Source organism: Macrobrachium rosenbergii, chromosome 25 (genome assembly GCF_040412425.1).
Source record: "Macrobrachium rosenbergii isolate ZJJX-2024 chromosome 25, ASM4041242v1, whole genome shotgun sequence".
NCBI classification, from domain to species: Eukaryota; Metazoa; Arthropoda; class Malacostraca; order Decapoda; family Palaemonidae; genus Macrobrachium; species Macrobrachium rosenbergii.
The window spans coordinates 41769410-41787685 of NC_089765.1; the positions used below are offsets into that span (position 1 = coordinate 41769410).

The 18276-nt window shown below is 35.3% G+C and overlaps 1 long non-coding RNA gene across 1 annotated transcript in view; it reads right to left on the bottom strand.

Annotated features, from left to right (window-relative positions):
* Window positions 1–2163: 2163 nt before the first annotated feature.
* LOC136852608 (uncharacterized) overlaps window positions 2164–18276 on the bottom strand; it is a 156346-nt gene continuing 140233 nt past the window's right edge. The window contains exon 3 of the long non-coding RNA XR_010857196.1: window positions 2164–2570. This is a non-coding gene — a long non-coding RNA (uncharacterized lncRNA). The remainder of the gene's footprint in view (window positions 2571–18276) is intronic.

Genomic DNA, 18276 nt, shown 5'->3' on the forward strand with positions numbered 1-18276 from the left:
TTGAGAGAGCGTTGGGGTGGTGGACATTATAAGTCATTAAGTGGGGTGTTTGTCTAGGGTGGGGGCGGGGGTGCAGGAGGGGAGGAACTCGGTTTTACTCTTGCCACTGCCTTTTCTTCGATGGCCACTGTGATCAGCTCACAATTCACGGCTGGCTGAAATGTTGTGTAGCCTTGTCCCGGTTTCTCAAGTAAACGGAACCGTAACTCCCTCCTTACTGTATTGCAAACGAAAGAATTCCATCACCAAAGGAACTATTTTGTTCTTCCTTTCTTTAAAACTTCAGCTGGAAACCCTTATGGACAGAGTTAACAGAGGGCTCGAAAGGGAAATCAACTTGCAGAGAGAGAGAGAGAGAGAGAGAGAGAGAGAGAGAGAGAGAGAGAGAGAGAGAGAGAGAGAGAGAGAGAGAGAGAGATACAAGTTATAGGACAAGGTGATAAATGAATTAATATGAAGGAAGAGAAAATAAAACCGATACACCTGAAATTCAGGAGACGTCAGTGAAGAGCATCCTATAAATGACGCCACCAGCTGGATTTTAGTTTATGAACTTTAGTTTTAGAAGGGACTCTTAAAAAGCAACTATTAAAATGAGAGAATACTGAAGTGTAGAGAATAAAATTTTCTAAATATGAACGTAATAAATATTATTCATACTCGAAAATTTTCATAAAATTTTATGAAACAACAATAATGCCTTTCAAAATATCAATTGAAAAATGCTCGTTGAAAGGATCAAGTACATAAGGATAACAAGAGGTTCTCAAACTTATCAATTTTACAAGATTGACCTTACTTGAATCTACAACGAAACAACTTATACTTTTTATTGTATGCACATTTTTTTTATTGCATATCATTTGTTCCAGAATTTCTTGAAAATTACCGTACTCAGGAACCACACATTTTCATAGTGAGAAATACCAGTGACCGTACACAATCTGGAGAGAATTCAAAGATTCCACAAACAGGGAAATGAGGAAAAACATTCTGTTGATTATTTGTGATAAGCTGAGAACTGCCTGGCCCATGACACTTCAACCTAATGAAGTAATTTTATCGGGGTTAGATGTACAATGTATTACCCTCAAGGTTCAGAACCGGCAATATTCCTTACAGCTTTATATTGATCCCCCTCAAAATTCAGGGGAAGTATTAGGGGACAAGAAGCTGTATCGGGGAAACAGATAATGCTGATTTATGATAAATCTCCCTGTTGCAATGCGCTACAGGATACAACGTTCAATAGCTCGACGATCTATTGCCCGTATTGTTTTTGTCATACCACTCAAATATACCCGAGTTGGTAGTTACCGAATGATATTCATTATCTTAAATCTGTTATCATAATCCTCACAAATAAATTTTTCTTTAGTTTCACTTGCTAAGTTAGTGGCAACGGAAGTCCCTCCAGAAGAAAGTATTATACAATTTGCCTCCTCGCCACTTTGAAATGCTTCCCTTTAGTTGAATTTTGAGCTCTTTCTAACGAACTTTCAACATCGCTTCTTTTCTTGAGAGATATGAATGTGCACATCCATCTCTGTACATAAACATTATCCCTTCCATTATTACAATAATAAATAACCAATTAATATGCATTCGGGAATTAAAGTAAGCTTGACTATTCCTTCAAGTAAGAATCTCGCCATGGAAAACCATGTTAAAGAGGTTATGTAAAATTCCACGCTTTGGAAAAGTCGATTATACGGTTACCATATGGCCTCAGCACATTAAATGTGGTTATTATATGACAGCACAGTTATACCGCATGAAGTCAGTTACACAAAACATAGTTGAGTGGAATGTTAAGCGTCCACAACAACACAAAATGCAACCTTATAATAATAATAATAATAATAATAATAATAATAATAATAATAATAATAATAATAATAATACCTAAAAGAGATGAAAGAGGTTCTTTGTATCATGTCCCTCTATTGCTTAAATCTCCGTTCGCAATAATTAAACTCCCGATGAGAATAATGAGTCTGGAAATTATTCTGTAATTGAATCAATGAAAGCACTTAAACAATGGCTGCGTGCCAGCGCCACTCAAAACACCCTTTTATAGAGTATCTATTTGTCATATTCACTGTACAGCGATTGGAAAAAAAGATGTAACAGATTGGTACTGCATAATTGGTGTTTGATTAAACAGGACATTTCCAGAGGGGAGCATAAAAGACTAATAATGTGCAGCAGTTATCTTCATGAAAAAATTCTCTTTCAATAAGAGTAAAAAGGTACCCAGGAAACTATCCCTGACATTGGCGGGGCTTTTGATTAACTGCATTCAAGAGGAAGGTAAATAAAAAAAAAAAATGTACGGTGATGCGCAGTTTTCGCTGACGGATCCAAATCTACTAATAGTTCCACTGATTGTGAGGCCATAGATAGATTCTTGGTATTTAACCATGATAAAGTGAAAAACACATGGATATGCTGAAGGCCTGTTCCCATTACTTTACCTTTTTCCAGCTCTTTTCGAGAGCAATATCCTTCGTCACGCAACATCTGAGTTCTTCTTCTCTTGTTCTAACAGCCCTCGGGACACTTGGAACCTGGACGGAAGAGGAAATGGAACCTGTGGGATAAACACCGATTCCTGTGTCTGTGCACACGACTCAGAAATAGGTTTTTCAGGAACAGACTGAAAACAACTTAATTAAAGAGACAAATACGAAAAACCTGGGAACCTGAACCAACACTCACTCGGAGCTTTGTCAAAGAAATAAAAAGTTTTGTAAAGGTTTGGAAAGACGAGATGTAAATTTGTATTTGTATGAATGTTTTGGGAGGAGACAAATATGAAGAAAATTTTAAGAAAAAAGAAAACGATACGTAAAATGAGACTAACTTACAGCTTGAAATAAATTTAAGGTTACATATGATTCAGCTCAAAGAAAACATGAGACGGTTAACGTTACACATGGGCTTAAAAAAATAAAGGAGAAAAGCATTGAAATCCACACTCGGCCACAAAGTCCACGTGATATACGCCTTCGCAAACCTTCCGTTTCACTTTGTTCGTAACCTTTTAACTATTTACATTTCTCGGTTCTGATTCCCATAACCTTCGTTTTTAAAAGAGGCGGATTTATTGTTTCCTTCGTGGTCGGGCCATCCTGTTTTTCCTTACTCTCTCTCTCTCTCTCTCTCTCTCTCTCTCTCTCTCTCTCTTCAGGCCTGGGCTATATAACGACATCTGAACTGGGCGCACCATGAAAATGATCAATGGAAATTTACTCATGGAACGGACTGCAGGAAACGCCACCAGACTTTTGACCTCAGCAAATGAGATGACCTATTCTTAGGAGACGCCGGAAGTTTCGTAATACAGAGAAGGGGTGGGGGATTCGCCAGTAATCAACCGTCTCCCCAACTCATTTTTTCTCATTCCATCATGCAATGCTGTGACACGAAGAAATGCAGATTGTTGGCGTGTCTGGAAACGTTACTTGGGGCCTACACCTCCCTCCTTTTCTTCCTACAGTCTGTCTCATTTTACTTACACCAGGAGAGAAAATACTGGAAAGGAATTTAATTTTTTGACAGTACACCCATTAGACTATAGATTGTTTGAGACCATTACATAAGACAAACGAGAGAGAGAGAGAGAAAGAGAGAGTATCTTCCTTTCCCTACTGATGCAATCGCGTGTCTATGCAGTTCTGTTTGACCCAACAGCGTTCTCCTCAAACATCCACTGCGGACATCATAAAAACCCCGCAGTCTTTTTTTTTTTTACTGAATCTTTAATGCAAGGTATGATTTTCTTTGCACACCATTCTTTCGTTTGCTTGTTAGTGCGTACACCCAGTGACCTTTGACCTTTCCTTTGTTTTATTAACACACACACACACACACACACACACACACACACACACACACATATATATATATATATATATATATATATATATATATATATATATATATATATATATATAATATATATATATATATAATGTATGTCTGAGACCTCCATGGCTCAGACCCTGCAGAGACATGAGTTCAATCCCACGGAGGGATTTTTCCTGAAAAATACTTTGTCTCTGTTGACCTACGCAATGAATTATGTACCTAATGGTTAGCCGACTGTAGTGGATAGAAGCCAGAGCAAACTGTGGCATAGCATAATAACCTCAAGCCAAAAGAATTGCTGAAAACCGGAAAGTCAACACCCATGGAGCCATGCCCTTAAGGAAAACAGAGCTAATGAATAAAGAAAAATTCACTACATAAACATACACAATCGTATGCATACATGTAATGAAACAGTAAGAAAAATTATCTTTTTATACAACATACAAAAACACAGAAAGTCAAGAAAACGATTTACAATAACAGCAATTGATAAATGTAGAGCACTACTGAATAAGATAGAGAAGAGACACATTTTACTATAACCTCTTCAAGTGAAATCTGGGCTGATCGATCTGCAGAGGCAGCCACTTTATCAATCAAATAGTGAAGTTTAAGAGACACCGGTGAAGTACAGTACTTGAGAACGCTTCAAGTTACACCCTATATATATATATATATATATATATATATATATATATATATATATATATATATATATATATATATATATATATATATATATATATATATATATATATATATATATATATATATATATATATATATATATATATATATATATATATATATATAATGTAAGTATTTATATACAGATATCAAGTCTGTGGTAAGGCGTCTTCACTAGCGCTTTTCGGTCCCTGGTTTCAGTTCACTTGATGTAGGTTAAATTTTCCTTTCTTTTACACTTATAGACTAGCTTGCTCGTACATCCAGCAACTAAAGGACAAAGTGGGAATGGGCGCAGAGCCCTCAACTCACGGAAATGAGTTTTGGGAATTGGCAAATGAGGTCTGGAACTTAACATCTCAGGAAATGGATGCCTGAGAACACTTGCGTAAGTGTGAAACAGTTGACAAACTGGCAAGTTGATAGACGCTTTAAAAGTGATAAACGAATGGAGACGGTAGAAAAAACGGGATATAAATAATGCATAAATAAAAATGGGGAAAGACATGAAAGAATTTTTTTGAAAGCCACTGCTTAATTTCGTCGAGGGGAACATCCTTGAAAGACGCTCCCTTATTATTATTATTATTATTATTATTATTATTATTATTATTCACCCTTTCCCTTTAAAGGGGAAAGGGTGTATAGTTGTATAATAATAATAATAATAATAATAATAATAATAATAATAATAATAATAATAATAATAATAATAATAATACCGTCCTAATTAATCAGCAATCATCTGAAAAGCTAATTCTACTGATTCTTAAGATGCGTGACAAATAAAGCTCCACTGAATGCTCGTGTCTAACGCTTCTATTGCTGGCTCGGGATTCAGAGAATATCTTCAGCAATCCACCTCTCTCGCACGAACACAAATAATTACACAAAGGTTCCCAGTGTTTTATGGTCTCAGCAGCCAAGGGGTCATGCTTTTTCAACCCGTCTGTGCTTGGCATATCAGGCTTACATGAAAACATGATAATGGACCTTTACGATACTCTTTTGGAAAGTCGAGATTCGCGGCATTTCACAAGTCTGTTGGATTAGGTCCCGAAATTTGGTCATTTTGCAAAACTTTCATGAAAACTCTAATTGCCAGGTCATTATCATCAAGAAGTCATCTTATTGGGTAATTATTCCCACAGGCATAAATACATTGTTAATAATTAACGTAATGCTGTGTTTATTATATGTGTAGCGAAAAACTATTTTTACCGTAGCGAAAGCCAGCTAATAAGCGTCTAGTTGGACAAGGCATAAAGCATTTTCGATGTTTTTGGCTCGAGAACATGCATCAAAGCATTCCGAGGTGATACCATCAACTCCATAAGTAGCACTGTATTCCTACAGTCAATTTTCGCTTTGTAAACATATTTATTCACCTCCATAAGTAGCACTGTATTCCTGCAGTCAATTTTCGCTTTGTAAACATATTTATTCACCTCCATAAGTAGCACTGTATTCCTGCAGTCAATTTTCGCTTTGTAAACATATTTATTACAGCATAAATAAAAGAATGGACAGCGTTTATCACAGACTTCTCGACATCACAAATAACAACTGACACTGACTCCATGAAAATTATAAAATTATCCATAAAAGTACTAAGAGAAACCTTGCTTTCCCAACTTCTTTTCGGTCCATGCAAACATAGGGTCAATGCATTCGCAACATCAACATTTCAGTGTCGGAAACTAACAATCTTTTTAAAGCGAGATAGAAAATGTAGCCTAAACCAAACTCAAAATGTGTAGCGTTCATGGACTTCCCTTCCCAGATAAAGACCAACCTGAATTTTAAGTGGAGGCACTTTAAGGAATTTTGGTTAAACAGAAGAGAGCAGAAAGGAATTCATTGATGAAAAGTGAATGGCGTGACTGAACAGGTTCAACGAACAGAAACTGTAAACTAAAGTTCAGTATGTCACATCCTACAGAACAGTATGAAGTGACGTAAAGTACTAGGAAGAAAAAACTTAAATATCTTTCAGGTAATGAGGCCGCTAAAAATAAGCGCATTTTGGTGGCGTACTTTCAAAATAAACAGTGTGAATAAAAAAGTATGCACTTTCCAGACAATGCCTCATTATTCATGAGAAAAATGATCACTAATGATGATTCACTTCGCCCGTGAATGACCTACATTCTGAACAAAAAAAAAGGACTAACCTTGATATAACATCCCCTCTAATGCATAAAAAGTGTATAAATAAATAAACATGGACTACCACGGCTTCTAGGACCTTCGGACAATGGAGCTGCGGTAGTACCGCGGAGGGGTGCGTGGTTCACGAACATAAAATTGAAGGACGTCAAGAAAGGATAACAATGGGACCTTTTAATCCAAGCGGTCAACAAGGGCCCCGTGCGTCGATAGTCTCAAGGCGATGAGGGTGATGGATCTGTTTCGGGAGAGATGACTGGCCCCAATCACTGACCGATGATTAGACTATATAAAGATTGCTCACACGCAAATCTGTCTCATAAAGATAAAAAACTAAAGTGGAATTTCGATACATCTAGAGACAGCTTCATTAGTCGCTTCAATCTTCATACATACATACATACACACACACAATATATATATATATATATATATATATATATATATATATATATATATATATATATATATATATATATATATATATACATACATACGTATATATACTCACTCTGCTGCTGGTCACTTATTACCAGATACGTGTGTAATCAACATAACCACAATGCCCTCTCAAATTGAAACGTGACCTCTTTCTGATAATCCAGATGCGAGTTCGAATTCTGCTACGCAGTCACAATTTCTTCAAAATCTTGCATTTAAATCTTAGGCTTTGTAATGACAAGCATATCCAAAAGAAAGTGTGAAGAATTCGAGAAGTTGAGAGGGAACCATGGTTATTATATATATATATATATATATATATATATATATATATATATATATATATATATATATATATATATATATATATATATATAGAATGTGTGTGTTTAAATAAACCTTCTTCTCTTTCTCTATAAAATCTTTATAAAACTCAGCCGTGTTCTCCGGCAGAAAATATGCAGTGTATTTTTTCTGACATGGATGAAATTACCCTAATTTATATTCGTCTCTATAAGCATTTCCGGCTCATCAAACTATTTCTGATATTCACCCTGACCAATTCTATTTTCCTCTCTCCTCTATTAGCCCGACGACATAACGGAAAGATTATTATTCTGTCCATGAGGAGAGAATGATCGCAATCTAACAATAAACACACGCACAGACAAGGACACAAACATGCTTAACTAGGGCAACAGTAACCACTGTAAAATGTTTTATTTTTAGTTACAGATGAATTTTCATTGGGATTTTGTGATAGCAACTACTAGCATCATACAATGCATAACATACATTGCAGAATATAATGAAAATATGTGTACTATTCTAAAAAGACAGACTGCATGGGCGAGATCATGCTTTCATTTTTATTGGCTTTTATACAGGACATATATATACACATATATATGTATATGTATATATATATATATATATATATATATATATATATATATATATATATATATATATATATATATATATATGTAGTGATGGTACACCAGCTCAGTACCAGAATGTGGGATAATATCAAGCATGATGGAATGTTAATTCAACTTGCTAAATTACAATAAAGGCTATATTATAACATAACACTGCATTAAAAAAGATAACTACTTCTTTGTATGTCCTATCATTTATTGAACAAAAAAAAAAGCTGCATAACAGAGGGGTATATCCTTCTTGTTTATTGAACAAAAAAAAAAAAACCTACATAACAGAGGGGTATATCCTTCTTGTTTATCGATGTTCTGGACGTGATGAAGTTTGTCCACAAAAACGTGACAAGCAAAAATAATCATGTGATACAGAACCCAATAAAAGCCAGAACTGTTAGTATTTGATAAGCAATATAAACAACTCATATCACATTGAAGTCTTCGTACAAAATAGTTTGCCTATGGTACTTTCACAAGGTTTCTAAACATATTAGTTATAAAATGATGCAGAGACAGAGAATTGCTCGGCTGCCCTACATACGGCCAGTCCAGCATGGAAAATATTACAGGATGATAACCTGCCGCTTGTACAGTACTATATGTTTAGGGAAATACGGAAGAAGGCAGAGGGTCCCAAATTTGGAAGAGACTGACATGAATGACTGATCCTGACGTTTGACCCTTGAGTTTATGACTTTCTTTAACATCAATTAGGCCGTGAATCGTTACGTGTACAACCAAGACGAGAAAGTGGTGTGGGACGCAATGGAGTTCTTAACCGCGATGTTAATAGACGAAGTCACACACTATACGATGAAGAAGAAGAAGAAGAAGAAGAAGAAGAAGAAGAAGAAGAAGAAGAAGAAGAAGAAGAAGAATCTGTGACAAGTTTCTGAAGTTTGACGAGAGGAACACAGATTCAGAATTGCAAAGTTTGCTGGTAACAATGAAATCCAAATGTATACACAGCCTGTTAGATCACCGGATAGAATTATTATCATCCATGTCCCGGGGACGAAACAGGGGGAAGCAGCTTCTTACAGTTTTATAAAATGTTGTGTTACGGTGACTATATTGTCAAAGAATTTTGTTCAAAGTTTCGGAAAATCGAAAAAACAAAGCACTAAAACCGACCATGAAGTTCGTGCTTACGCTGGTTTGTAAAGAGCCCTTTCCTCATTGGTGACTAATGATTATATGTCATTTTGTATTATCACAATGAAATGCATAATCACAGATATATATATATATATATATATATATATATATATATATATATATATATATATATATATATATATATATGTGTGTGTGTGTGTGTGTGTGTGTGTGTGTTTTATAGAAGGAACTATAAATAATTAAATGAAACCAGAATAATAATAATAATAATAATAATAATAATAATAATAATAATAATTATTATTATTATTATTATTATTATTATTATTATTACTATTATTATTATTATTGTGAACACCAAATTTAAGAGAAAAAACCCATTTAGGAATATGATAAAAGTAGTCACTAGAAAATCCCACCCCTCATCGCATTTTCTAGTAGACGCACATCAATGGAAGTACCACATTTCCATTGATTGCGACCGTCGTCGCCAGCAACAGTCGTATGAGCGTCGATTATATTTATGAGGTATGCGCTCCGCTTTCAGCAGAAGTCATTCATGCAGACGCGGCGTTTACGCACGGAGACGCCCTTAGTCACGATATTTTACCGTTTCGTCATACTACGCATTGCGTGACCTCCGCTTGTTCTAAATCGACACGATGGCTTCGAAGGACATATAATGATGGGGAGAGAGAGAGAGAGAGAGAGAGAGAGAGAGAGAGAGAGAGAGAGAGAGAGAGAGAGAGAGAGAGAGAGAGAGAGAGTTATAAACATCGATGCAAAAAAAAGCTACATTAATATTTGCTGAGAATTGGCGCTACTGAATTTCTTGAATAGTCGGGATCAATACTGCGTAATGGATACATGCCGCCTTTAACGTAATAAATCAGACAAGGTTGCTATTTTCACCACTTTCGTCCGATACGGTTCCTTGGTGACATGATCAGTATTTGTAAACTAGTTCATGTATATACAGTATATATATATATATATATATATATATATATATATATATATATATATATATATATATATATGTGTGTGTGTGTGTGTGTGTGTGTGTGTGTATAAAGATAAAATCCACGAAGAAATGGAAACACTGGAGTGCTGCGAGGCCTTTCGACACTAGTCCTTTACTTAGCAGACTTGCTAAGTAAAGGACTAGTGTCGAAAGGCCTCGCAGCACTCCAGTGTTTCCGTTTCCTTCGTGGATTTTATCTTTATTTATATATTCATCACGTTCCATATTTTCGTGATTCAGTTATACATATATATGTGTGTGTGTGTGTGTGTATGTATACGTGTGTGCTTGAAACTTAATTTCCAATAACACATCAAACCCAAGCCAACATTCATCATCAAATCCTATCTATAATTAATGTACAAATAAACATACAATTAGTGACATCAAGTTTTTCCCCAAAGTCCGCATGTACCTTCCATCCTTCACAACCCAGACCTTGAGCACAATGACACAAGAAGTTTCAGTAAAACAAGAACGTCACAATATAGAAAAAAATAAGGTGATAGATGGGTCTTGTAAAAGGAGAACATAGCCCAGTTTGGCACTTTGATTATAGTGCCCAACAGGTGTGGGCATTTGCAAGGCCCCACACGTGGGTGGTGGAAGGATTAGACGAGGCAGGAGGTACACTTCTATACATCCCGAAGTCAGTCAGTCTCTCTCTCTCTCTCTCTCTCTCTCTCTCTCTCTCTCTCTCTCTCTCTCTCTCCCTACCAATCCCCTCCCTACCAACTCAAACGATTAACAAGCAAGGGGACGTTGTGAGGAAGCCGGGGGAATGTGGTTGGGGGGGAGGGGGGGAGGTTAAAGAGGTATTTGGTCTCCTGACTAGTAAGACAGTGTTAGAGGATGATAACGAAATCTCTCTCTTCATAACGTTTCTCATGCCACCAAGCATAAAGCAAGGAAAACAGAGTTTGAACTAAGCAAAGGTTTCAGTTCTAAATGTTGACGCATTTCAAGAATGTCATACTACTATAGCAACAGTTTTAATCATCATAATAATATATCAAGTTCATTACTGTCTGTCACTATTATTTAAATTTTCCAGCAATAAACTGTTTTCCTCATGAAAGGGCGTCGTTTCACAGAAGACCAAACAACATATCGCCTCTTCACCATCTAATTGCCGAGTCACGGGTGAACCCCGTGCACAGAAAACTTCCACATCATCAGGCGCTTCATAACCTACTCAAATGGCTTGTTATTATCGTTTTCCTATTGAAAGAGGGCTTTAGCACTTATAGGATAAAAAAAAGGTTTTAGAGAAAATTAATAAAAAAAATCTGTAGTGATAAGAATAAAACTGGCAATAGTACAACGCTCCATTTAACCTTGTAACTATGTACAGTAACGTTTGGGCTAAATAACTGACATGTAATTTGAGAAAGCCTCCATATTTAGGAAATGTTAAATTAGTAAAACGCATGAACAGACAAAAGCGAATTAGTGCACGGGTACTAACACTGAAATGAGAAAAAATAAAAGCTTATCACCAGTCTGCCGCATTCACCAGCGTTGGAGAAGAAGAACTTTAAAAAATATGTCCTTTTCCATTCTCTTACTCCTAATTCTACCACAGGCTATTAAATATCTCAGGAGCTCTAAAAATCTCAAGACATTTATAATATTCACAGCGCTTAGGTTCTTCCTCCACTTCTAAAGCGACTCAAGGTTTCCGGTCGCATGGTCAAATGCTGAAAGAGCGAAGTCGGCAGATTCGTCAGCATACTGAAGCTGGTCCCACGCTGAGATAAGGCAAGATGAGAGAGAGAGAGAGAGAGAGAGAGAGAGAGAGAGAGAGAGAGAGAGAGAGAGAGAGAGAGAGAGGGGTCATGGGGATTTCGGTCAGACTTCAAACGTCAAGACGCTGGAGGTCCTATAGATTTAAGGACGCTTCTTGCCCTTAGGAATAGTTTCATGCCGATGGGAACGTTTCCTGAAGAGGCTACGGAATGATTTATTTCTATTTTGTAAATTAAATTAAAGTCTGTAAATACTATAGAGTTAATTAGATTTCCATTTCAGAACTAAACGACCATAACGGTACTGGACATTATTGATCCATGTCTTGTCCAGATACGCAACAATTCAGGAATAAAGTTATCAATTATGCCTCCTCTCAAATTCTGGTGCCACAATAATGAAATATTCGCTTCACATTATGAAAAATTCATGGTAAGGTCGCAAAGAAGAGAATATTGAGTCACAATTTCTTCATAAATAATGCCAGGAAAATACAGTAAACCTCATGTGACGACGATGTTCATTTCAAATTTGAATTCTGCATGTACGTAATATGTGCTTCAACATTAGTTGTATTATGAATAGAAACTTCAAAGTTATCACCTACATATTTTCTCACTTTATTTTACTATGCAAAGCCAGTCAAATGCGTTTTCCTCATATCAATATCTACTGAATTTCAATATAAACTTCAAATAAGTAAATAAAATTATCCTGCATAAAACACTAAAATACAGAAGAGGTATTGGTTTACGCAAAAGGCCCTCCTCGGGCCTTACATGTCCCCCCCCCCACCCTCCGGGAAAGGGGCGAAGTTCAAGCGAAAAGGAAGGGGAAGACCCTTAATTAATTTAAAGCATGACAAAAGAAAAGCTTCGTGTTTTAAGAAAAATCTCAAGCGGAAGGCTGGTAGAAAGAAACAATTTGTTTTCTTTTATACAAAAATGAAATATTCGTGCGTATTCTGATCAACACAAGAAGTGGAGCAGTTCCTTATTTTGCTCCAACTCGAAGTCACAAACTAACATTTGCATTGCTTTGTCATCTGATGGTTGAAATGACAAAGAAACCAGTGTAATCCTACTTTGAATTTCCGTATTCCATTGGACAGTAAAACTTTTTTTTTTTTTTTAACTTGCATTGCTGTTTCGTTTGTACATACTTGTTTGCTTCTTATTTCACCATTATCTGTTTGTTGTTTCCTTCTCTCTTTGTTCTCTTTGTTCAACCTTTCTTAAGAGACTTGAATAATCTTTTTTTTTTTTTACATCTGAATAATGTCGTCATACATAAAACTAATGTTGTTAGTATATAAATCGGGTATCGTCAGTTAGTACATGTTAAAAAAGTCTGATTACTTTAAGCTATAAATTTCTAATAACAGAGTTTTAATGCATGTTACAGCACAAGTCTTACAGAGCATTCTAACTGCAGTCGTATCATAATGAATGGAATAATTTACATCTCATAAAAGTGTCCATAAACTACAAATAATATACAGGAAATTTAAATTATTGCTTAAGAATTTCGCATACTAAAAAGCTGCCCAAAGACTGTTTTGTTCAAAGGGCTGTCCTAAGTATTATCGTAAAGGGGTTTTGACCTACACTCACATAAAAAATATCCTTTCAAGGGGAAAATACACAGGAAGCGAAACAATAAATCAAATGCTCTTTCAAATATATTCAAGTAGATCTTTTTTTAACGTGCTTTTTTCCCATTTGTATGGGTTAAGCACGAAAATACAGTACAATTTACCATTCATGCTCTCTCTGTATTTAGCCGTCAACAAAGCGAACTGGGACGAAATTAACGATACCACTTTCCTGTCATTGTAATTTGTAGTAATGTTCGGAATACCTTAAATACTCATTTTAGGCATAAGGTAAATGGAATATAGTCGCTCACAACCATTAGTGCAAATGACGTCAATTTAAGTTACTGAATAGCATTTTTCTAATCCATCATACAAAATGGCTATTATATTTTCAGTAACAATAAAAATAAAAAGACTAAACGTTAAAAGCGGAGCGGCTTTCCCAGTGCTGTCGTACTTTACTCCGTAACCTCTGAAATACCTCAATAGCTGAGTCATTTCCTGATAAACAATTACCCTTTATTTTATGGTAAGAAAAACAACATTTCTAGCTTGAGTTTTCTTTGTGCTCACGTTACCATCGTTGTTATTTTCATAAGAGGCAAGTTTTACTACTCTTGCTTTATGACAGTACACCATAAGAAACAGTGATAAAAGTTGCAAAGAAATTAATCTTAAACAGCACAATGGATTTTGAGACGACTGCTTTTCCCGCGTTTATCGCCCTTATATAGGCCGCAATATATATTTTTGCGGATAAATTTCCGTACCTTTAAATTCTCTTAATTTGCTAGAGTAGTCATGTAGAAATTAAACTGGACTCTACTCAATTCATTCGTAGGATTAAGTTCAACCATTTTTTCGAACTTATACAGACTCCTTCACCATGTGGTCTACCAAACCTGACAGCAAAGAATTAACTGGACCACATATTTATAAGTTTAAAATGAATAAACTCTTCCTCATAAATGGCAACAACCCAATACTCGAAGAAAGGAGAAAACAGATGCTGAGAAAAGAGGTCCGCAAAAGTAATATGACGGAGCAACGAGAGTAAACGAGTCATTGTGTTTTCTTCTCCGGTGCACAAGCCACCTGGAAAAGCGAGTCATTAAACTCTTAATCTTCACAGCCTCGGGCCATCCAGCTGCGACTGTACTGACAGAAATAAGCCCCCGGGAAAACTAATATTCTAAGACTTGGGAGAGAAAGCAATACGCTGGTGAATTTCCACAGGGAGAACAGATTTTTTGCAGCCCAAGGCTCCTCTGGGCGATCTCATAAGTAATTTCGAACGATCCCACTGATCCTCCTATGGAATTATAGTAATTCTCTTGGTGCTTTTGGTAAATATTTCTAACACTGACTGCCGCAAATACTTTTGTCACGGTCAATTTTGTAAAGGAGAATACGGGATGCAAACTTCAGATACTATTTAACAGACTTTTCTGGAATGCATATCATCAATAACGTTTTATATAATGCAATATATATGATACATTTCTAATCCCACCAGAATTTTACTCTTCTAACTGAAATAAAAAAACCATGTACATTCCAAAATCGAAGAGAAATAATACAAGTTCAGCAAATTAAATCCAAAAATACACTGTAAACGTTTGCATTCATAATCACATCTAAATGAGAGAGAGAGAGAGAGAGAGAGAGAGAGAGAGAGAGAGAGAGAGAGAGAGAGAGAGAATACGACTCTTGGTCTTGAGTATGCTGAGACAAACATGGGTAAATCCAAGGGTAAATTAGGATTGGTCACCAGACGACGACTTTCATGTTCGTTTCCTACGCCTGAAGGAGATTTAAGGGGAAATAAACAATGACCGACCCACACCCCGGGGGGCTGTAAGGACTCGCTAGGGATTTCTAAACGCTACGCTTGTCTGAGTTCGAAGTTTCTGACTATATTCAGTGAATCCTCACTCAGAAAGTGTTTCAGACTTAGAAATGAGGTGGAGGTATAAAGTAGGTTCTGATGACTTCACTGATAATAGTAACTTAAAATTATCATTATGCTTGACTGGAGAACTGGAGTAATATGAAAGGAAACGTTTCGTAATAATTAACATATCCAAACTGAACATATATATTCAAACCAATGATCCAAGTCAGACTAGTCAATACAAATTACTGACGCTGGAAAAAGAGAAAGCATTTAAATTTTAAAATCCTGTACTCGTGCATATTTACACAAATAAATGGATGAATTCCAATGGTAATTATATACCAGAGGATAATGCTACCAAGTCGAAAGAGGGCGTAAGGAGGGTGAAGCAGCGATGCCAAAAGTGCTTTCCTCATTATGCGAACCGGTATTTAGAGAATTCCTTGTGACTTTCAAACACTTTATATGAGAAACATGATTAACATAATTGAAATCAATGTTGTAAATAAAATATTGCTAAAAATAACACATGGAAATATTAATTATGACAATGTGACATCCTTCCTCACGTGGTACCGGAAGGGGACGGTGAGGAGGAAAAAAAACAACTATAGTTTTGGGTCTGTAACCCTGGGTCAAATTTTTCATAAAGGACGTCCGTACTTTACTGTCATGAAAAACCTTGGTAATATGTAAAATATAAGAAAAAATTCCACCCAAAAAACCTTCACTAATTAAAGGAGACCAGCGACCATTACAAATAAAGAAAAAGTTGTAGATTATATATGTGAAGAAACACAGTCCAAAATTATGAATTACATGACTTAGTATTGTTATTCCTTATGAGACAGAAAGAGTTAACTGGAATTAGGTATTATTTAAATTCGATTTAATTTTTGCTCATGTCTGATGAGTACTTAAAGAAATGTGAACTCTAAACTCTGCTATTTACAAGAAAAAGCAAACCAGTTAGTACGACAGAGGATTATAAAAGATCAAGATCGGAAAAAGGTATCCATAATCCTCGAGCCCCTTCGAGAAACGGAAATATATCAAGGTTTTTTTTTTTATATAGCATAACACATTTAGGAAGAAAGAACGTTCTCGCAAACGATCACCCCTGTTCAATGCCCACTCGACGGTTACTGGTCTTCTTCAGATCAGTTGGTACAACAACCTGACGTCACTGCCCTGAGGGGTCGAAGGTCACTTGATATGCCTGGACACTGGGACATAACACCACCTTCGGTTGAGACAAGGACAGTGACGGTAACCTTATAGTCTTTCTTTTTTTCGAAGTTTATTGCCAACACAGAAACATAAATATTTAGTTATGCAAGACTGCTTTCAGGCAGTGAAACAAATTCCCAGGGACACAGAAAATTCTTTGATTTTATATAAAAACGACAATTAAATGTCACATCAGGCAACTCATCGATTTGTTTTGGGATATTTTCAGTGACCTGGCAGTCCAAGAGGATTTCCACTCGGTCATAAGGGTTAATTTTCTTTGGCGTTATATGCAAACTTTCGGTCTTACTAAACGTTTATCGCTCATATTTCCTTAGGCTCCAATTAAAAGGATTTAAGAGGGACGCTGATATCTGGGGTCAAATGGTCAACCCTGAGGAATTTGCGAGGTCAGTAGTGGGATGGGGTAACGTGGGTGAGCGCAAGCTATTCATTAATGATGGCTATAAAATTCCTATAGTAAAATTCTGCGAGCTCAAATTATCATTTACATAAATTCATTTGCATAATCATAATTTCTCTCTCTCTCTTTTTATATATATATATATATATATATATATATATATATATATATATATATATATATATATATATATATATATATATATATATATATATATATATATATATATATATAATGTCACGATGCATATCAAGTACCTGGTTATTACACAACTAATCTCAAAATTCAAAAATATACCTCACTTCAGCCAGATACCTGAACTCTCATAACATTAATTATTACGACTGAGTACTCTAAAGGTAACAGTGATCCCTTAAGAAAAAACTCATTTATTACTTGAAAAATCAAACTAAGTTTATCAGAATATGTGTGAGGTATCAAAAATTAAACTAGAAATATTCTAGAGTAAAAGGGCATCACTCCATCAAATAACTCCAACTGTTTCCCCAGTCTTAATTCACTTTACCAAAACTAAAAGAACAAAACATGTTTATCACTTTGTCTTATGCACACACAATCAATCCTATTCACTGGCGGTTAATAAATGAAACACTGTTTTTCTAAAAATGTTAAATACAAAAATTTATTTTTAAATTCAAAGTTTATAATTAGAATTCACAAACTGAAAAATTTATTATTACTTGAAAATAATACAACACTCAATTAATTCTTGAATTAAATTATGAAACAAAACTAATTCACAAAAACTTTATCAGGAATTTAAATTAATTAAACAAAATTTAAACTATCAAGAATTACTCAAGATTTGAAAAGAAAATCTTAATAAATGAAATATTAAATCAAGTATGTAATGTTAAATTACCAAGAAATATTTAAAGTGCTACGTAAATAAATGTTACATCACAAACATAAAAAATGTGAAAATATGAAGAGATTGTAAATAGAAAAACACACAAAAATACACATAACATTTATCAATAATGACTTCACTCGGTCAAAATTTCCTAACTTAACATACCATGGTATCAATAAGTAAAATTCACATTACCTTACACAAACTTGTGAAAATCTCTGTAAAATCACTTGCTGCAGCTGCGTTACCAC